This window comes from Pongo abelii, chromosome 13, assembly GCF_028885655.2.
Source record: "Pongo abelii isolate AG06213 chromosome 13, NHGRI_mPonAbe1-v2.0_pri, whole genome shotgun sequence".
Taxonomy (NCBI): Eukaryota; Metazoa; Chordata; class Mammalia; order Primates; family Hominidae; genus Pongo; species Pongo abelii.
In genome coordinates, this window is record NC_071998.2 from 58,273,613 (window position 1) to 58,279,612 (window position 6,000).

The 6,000-nt window shown below is 53.4% G+C and overlaps 1 protein-coding gene across 11 annotated transcripts in view; it reads right to left on the minus strand.

Annotated features, from left to right (window-relative positions):
- Positions 1–5,500, minus strand: part of KANK1 (KN motif and ankyrin repeat domains 1) — a 249,335-nt gene extending 243,835 nt beyond the window's left edge. For 3 of the 11 annotated variants that reach the window (XM_054519538.2, XM_054519540.2, XM_054519539.2), the window contains exon 1: positions 3,749–4,011. The gene's annotated coding sequence lies outside the window, so the exon portion shown is untranslated. Of the gene's footprint in view, positions 1–3,748; positions 4,016–4,297 lie in introns of those variants that run through there. The other 8 variants (XM_063713922.1, XM_063713918.1, XM_054519541.2 and 5 more) reach the window with 6 other exon arrangements.
- Positions 5,501–6,000: the final 500 nt, after the last annotated feature.

Genomic DNA, 6,000 nt, shown 5'->3' on the forward strand with positions numbered 1-6,000 from the left:
TCACTTTGTGACAATTTGTGAAGATGTACTCTTAAGATGTATAGCTACAGGCTGGGCACAGTGACTCACGCCTGTAATGCCAGCACTTTGAGAGGCCAAGGCAGGTGGATCACCTGAGGTCGGGAGTTCGAGACCAGCCTGACCAACGTGGAGAAACCCTATCTCTACTAAACATACAAAATTAGCCGGGCATGGTGGCGCATGCCTGTAATCCCAGCTACTCAGGAGGCTGAGGCAGAGAACTACTTGAACCCGGGAAGCAGAGGTTGCAGTGAGCTGAGATCACGCCAATGCACTCCAGCCTGGGCAACAAGAACGAAACTCCATCTCAAAAAAAAAAAAAAAAAAAAGGGCTGAGCAGGGTGGCTCACGCCTGCAATCCCAACACTTTTGGAGGCAGAGGCGGATGGATAACCTAACATCATGAGTTCAAGACCAGCCTGGCCAACATGGTGAAACCCCCGTCTCTAACAAAAATACAAAAATTAGCCAAGTGTGGTGGTGCATGCCTGTAATCCCAGCACTTTGGGAGGCTGAGGTGGGCGGATCACAAGGTCAGGAGTTGGAGACCAGCCTGACCAACATGGTGAAACCCTGTCTCTACTAAAAATACAAAAACTGGCATGGTGGCTCACGCCTGTAATCCTGACACTTTGGGAGGCCGAGGTGGGTACATCACGATGTCAAGAGATTGAGACCATCCTGGCCAACATACTGAAACCCTGTCTCTACTAAAAATACAAAAATTAGCTGGGCGTGGTGACACGGTGCCTGTAGTCCCAGCTACTCGGGAGGCTGAGGCACGAGAATCGCTTGAACCCGGGAGGCGGAGGTTGCAGTGAGCTGAGATCGCGCCACTGCACTCCAGCCTGGCAACCGATCGAGACTCCATCTCAAAAAAAAAAAAAAAAAAAAAATTAGCCGGGCATGGTGGCAGGTGCCTGTAATCCCAGCTACTTGGGAGGCTGAGGCAGGAGAATCGCTTAAACCTGGGAGGCGGAGGTTGCAGTGAGCTGATACTGTGCCATTGCACTGTAGCCTGGGTGACAAGAGCAAAACTCCGTCGGCGTGGCTGGGGGTGTGGGAGATGTATACCTATGGTACAGCTCATCTTGTTTTGAGAGAGGATATTGCTTGGTCATCTAGGCTGGAGTGCAGTGGCATGATCATAGTTCACTGCAGCCTCAAACTCCTGGGCTCAAGCGATTCTCCTGCCTCAGCCTCCCAAGTAGCTGGGACTACAGGTGCATGTGCCACCACATCCGGTTATTTTTTATTTTTTTTTGTAGAGACGGAGTTTTGCTATGTCAATGTTCTAAATTACCAAAAAAAAAAAAAAAAAAAAAAAAAAAAGACGGCATAAGCTGTCACCCATGCAACAGGCCTAAAACTTCCCGAAACACTTGAAAACAAGTTGACTTTTCTTATTGAAGGGTAAGTGAGAAGTGTAGCGGATGTTGCGTAATTTGGATAGCTTCAACTCTCCTTACTAAAAATGATTTTTAAAACATGCACACATTATCCAACAAAAAGCCAGAGTGAAGTATCCAATTTTTCACAGACCCACTCTGCTGTTTCAGAATCTGCTCACCCTATAGTTACTCCATCTCAACAGTCCTCAGCTCCCACAAGCCCTGCCCCTTTCGGCCATTCTCCCACCCCTCTCCCCAGTTCCTTGCACTGCCCCCAACTAGATCCTTTTCCATCCTCCTCTTCCCACCTGGGATAAAAAGTTAATGTATGCACACATTAACTCAGAACTATTTGTGAACAGACACTGATACTCATGAAATGAAACTAGTCTTGAATGTATCAATTCCAGTGGCCATTTGCCTGTGGTTTTTTGGTTTCTTTCTTTGGGGCCAGGTTGGATATTTTAAAAAATTATTTTTAAGCCTACAGTCTTTTTTCCTTCTAACATTCCCTGCCGAGCGCACACACACACACACACACCCAGAACTCACTTTTGCTGAGGCAGAACCTCGACTAGAGTGATTTATGGACTAGACAAGTCTAGAGCCCAGAAACCATCCCTGTGCCCTAAGGGGATAAAATGTATTCCCAATTTGTGGGTCTCTACAGAAGGCAATTATTCCTCTACTGGCAGCTTCTCTTCCATCCTTACTCATTTTAACCTCCCCACAGGACAGCCAATACTTAATTTTTCTTCCATTGCTTCAGCAGCACCTTTCCCCAAACCTAGTAACAGAAAAAGGACCAAAGTTAATCATCTCTCAGTTTTCTCATTCAGTCTCTATCTTAGAAAAACTTCCTAAGTAGCTGCCTTAAAATGAGGGAGAAGGGCTGGGAGATGGAAGAATGACTGCTAATCGGTGTAGGGTTTCTTTTTGCGGGCAACTAAATGGAATTAGTAGTGATGATTTCATAACTTTATGGATATATTAAAAACCACTGAATTTTAACTTTAGAAGAGTAAATTTATGTTTATTACACTTCAATTTTTTTAAATAAAACGTGCTCAACATTTTAGTAGAGAAAGTTGGATGAAAGGAGAAACTGGCAGATGAACAGCTACTTAGCTGTTACACCACCTAAAAATGAACTTGAATAAACTCAGGAATTCAATATAAGCAAACAGACCCTAATTTCCATTCAGCTCCAGAGGTGAGGGGCAATGAAGGTGAGGAAAGGAACTGCACGATTATAGATCTGGATGATTAAGCTTCCTTATTAGTCTCGGGTATCAGGGTCTAATAGAATCCATTATTTAATAAGATGGGCTGACCCTCTGTAGAGGCCATGTGCAGAAAGCGAGCGCTGGCGGACGCCATAAATTGTTGTTAACGCTAACACGGCCAAGGCCTTCACTAGGTCATGCTCGTGCAGCACGCCTCGTGCTGACCTGCAGGAGCCACCTAGAACAGTTGCCTCTGAAAGTTCCACGGGACACAAGTGAAGGAGATGAAGGGTCAAGGAGCAGTGGCTGCTGCGAGTGCCACTGCGTGTTGCCCAAAGCGGCACGGATAAAGGAACATTCAGGGACAAGCTCATTTAAGGGCCCCTACACCTTCCCTCGACCTGGAACCGCTGGACCTCCGAAACCCACGCTGTCCACGCCGGGCTGGGCTGCCCCTAGAGGCACTGAGCGCCGCAGCGCCCACACCCCTCCCCCACCTCCCCGCCCTCCAACCCTGGCCGAAGCCATCTCGGAGTTGGCGGAAGGCGACCCGAAGCCACCTGCCCCTCTGGGGCGGAGGATAAGGGGTCTTGACCGCCACTCCCTCCTGCAGAGCACAACATCGAACTTCACGGAGAGCCGCTTCAGAGAGGGTCCCCCATTCCACCCTGGGCTAGGGAAGGGCCCAGAGGCATCCAAGGGCCAGAGCGCCGGGCCGGGGTAGGCAGGCGCCCGCACCTTCCCGCCGGCCGGCCCAGCCCGAACTTTCTCGCTGCTCTGTGCCCGGCGCGCCTCTCCCTCTTCCAGACCGGCCGAGCTCCGCCGCTGCAGAGCGCGCCAGACTCCGACGGCCGCGGGGCCGACGCCACCTCTCGGACCCCTCCCTAGGACCGCCCCGAGGCCGCCGGGTTCAGCCGGGCGAGCGGGAGACCGCGGGGGCTGCCCTCCGCCACCGCCACGGCCGCCGTGCAACCCCAGCGCGCGCCAAGTTGGCTCCGCGCTGGGGCCAGCCCGAAGCAGAGGTAGGGGCCTTGCGCTCCAGGACAACCTCGCCGCCGCACTGGGCGCAGCGCGGCACGGGGCGCAGCACAGCCCCGCCGCCTCACTCACCTTCAGCCGCTCCTCCCAACCTGCCGGCCGTTCGCTCGCTCCGCCGCGGACCCGGAGCTCGGGGAGGGGCGGGGCGCAGGGGGCGGAGTCGGCCCCGACTGGCAAGCGCCAGAATTAAACCCTGAATCGCACAGCAGCCGCTGGGCTCTGCGGCCGCTGCCGGGGCGGGGAAGCCGGGGCAGACCAGCAAGCCTCTCACCCGGGGTGGGAGACAGCTGTGGCTGCGCTGCGGAGCAGCGCGTGAGAACGGCGCGGGCCGGCGAAGCCCCGGCTGCTCGCTCAGCCCCGAGGACGCCCGGCTCTCCGCGGCGCGCTCTTTGTACCGCGGAGCCGGCCGCGGGCGGACCTCAGTGCGCCTGCGCGCCGCTGCAACTCCACCAGGCCCACTAGGCACCTTCGTGCACCTTCGTCGCCTCGCCCGGCCCGCGGGCCTCGCCGCGGCGAGAACTAAGCAGAAGAACTTCTTCCACCCCGGTTCGCTCCTTCTACCAACCCGTATTTACCACCTCCATCCTCGCACACACACCCGCAAGGGGAAAAGAAATCCACCTCCTGTGAGACGGTGCGGTCCTCCCATCTCCGGCTGGGGCGGGGGTCCAGGCAACGAGGCTGGCCTGCTCAACGTCCACCCCCAGCGCCTTTGTACTGCCTCTCCCTCCCCGGGTGAGGGGGGACTGGAGCGTGCAGAGCTGTGTTTCCTGCAGGTGCCTCATCAGCACGGTCGCCGGGGCGGCCAGAAACCTCCCGCCTCCAAGGGCACCTCCCGCCTCCAAGGGCACCTCCCTTGTGACCTCCGTGCATTCGCCCTGGCTCGGCTGCAGGACAGAGTCCTCGGCGGAAAGGGGAGGATGCGTGTTCAGAAGGTTGCAGTCTCTGGGGACTCCATAGAAGACCCAATGCCTGCCTCGGTGGCTCAGGATTGAACTGGCTTCCTAGTTCAGTCCTAAATACTCGATTTGGAGCAATCCAGTAGATCCAAGAGAAATTAGTAGGGATTGAGAAGCTGTGACTTTAGTCTTTCAAATTGAACATGGCTTGAATACACAGAAGAAGAGCTTGGGAACTGAAGGAACGACTTTATAAAAACCAGGTATTACTTAAAAAACAATGTTAGCTCTCCAGTCAACTGATTTTCTTAAGGGAGAGAGGTCTCCCCTCACCCCCAAGCTCTCTAGCACCGCACACATCCAGCAGGGCGTTACACACGCTCAGTCTTTTTTGTAAGTGTGCAAGTGAAGAGCCATCAAACTTCACAAGGCGACATGCTTGCCTCTGGGGAGAAGACGCTGCTTCTCCACAGTTCACAGCGAAGCACACCTGCAGATTCCTGAACTTGATGGCTCCTGACTGTTAAGGGAATAGGCAAAGGGCAGCCGGAAGATATTTGAAGGCAGGAAACCTCATTTTGAATCTCAGCCCCTTTGCCAGCTCACTGGGTGGCAGTAAGCAAACTCTTTCCTCCTCCTGGGCCTTGTTTTTTCATCTGTAGAGTAGGGCATTTGGATGCAGTAGATACTTTCTAAAATCCCCCACCACCACCACCCCGCCCCAAATGTCTACTCTTCTATGAAAAGGAGAATTGTTTCCATGGTGATAAGGGATGAGATATCAGAGGCAGGAGGACTCCTGCATTTACAAAGTGCTCGTGGGCCAGGCGCAGTGGCTCAGGCCTATAATCCTCACACTTTGGGAGGCCAAGACAGGTAGATCACTTGACCCCAGGAGTTCTGGGCAATACAGTGAAATCCTGTTTTCACCAAAAAAAAAAAAAAAAAAAATCAGCTGGGCGCGATGGCGCACACCTGTAGTCCCAGCTACTCTGGAGGCTAAGTTAGGAGGATCACCTGACCCCTGGAGGTCGAGGCTGCAGTGAGTGGAGATTGAGCCACTGTGTTCTAGTCCAGGCGACAGAGTGTGACCCTGTCTCAAAAATAAATAAATAAATAGTGCCCTCGACCGGGTGCGGTGGCTCACACCTATAATCCCAGCACTTTGTGAGGCCAAGATGGGTGGATCACTTGAGGCCAGGAGTTCAACACCAGCCTGGCCAACGTGGTGAAACCCCATGTCTACTAAAAAATACAAAAAAATTCGCTGGGCGTGGTGATGTGCACCTGTAATCCCAGCTACTCGGGAGGCTGAGGCAGGAGAATCCTTGAACCCGGGAAGTGGAGGTTGCAGTGAGCCAAGATCATGCCACTGCACTTTGGCCTAGGCGACAGAGCACGATTCTGTCTTAGAAAAAAAAAAAA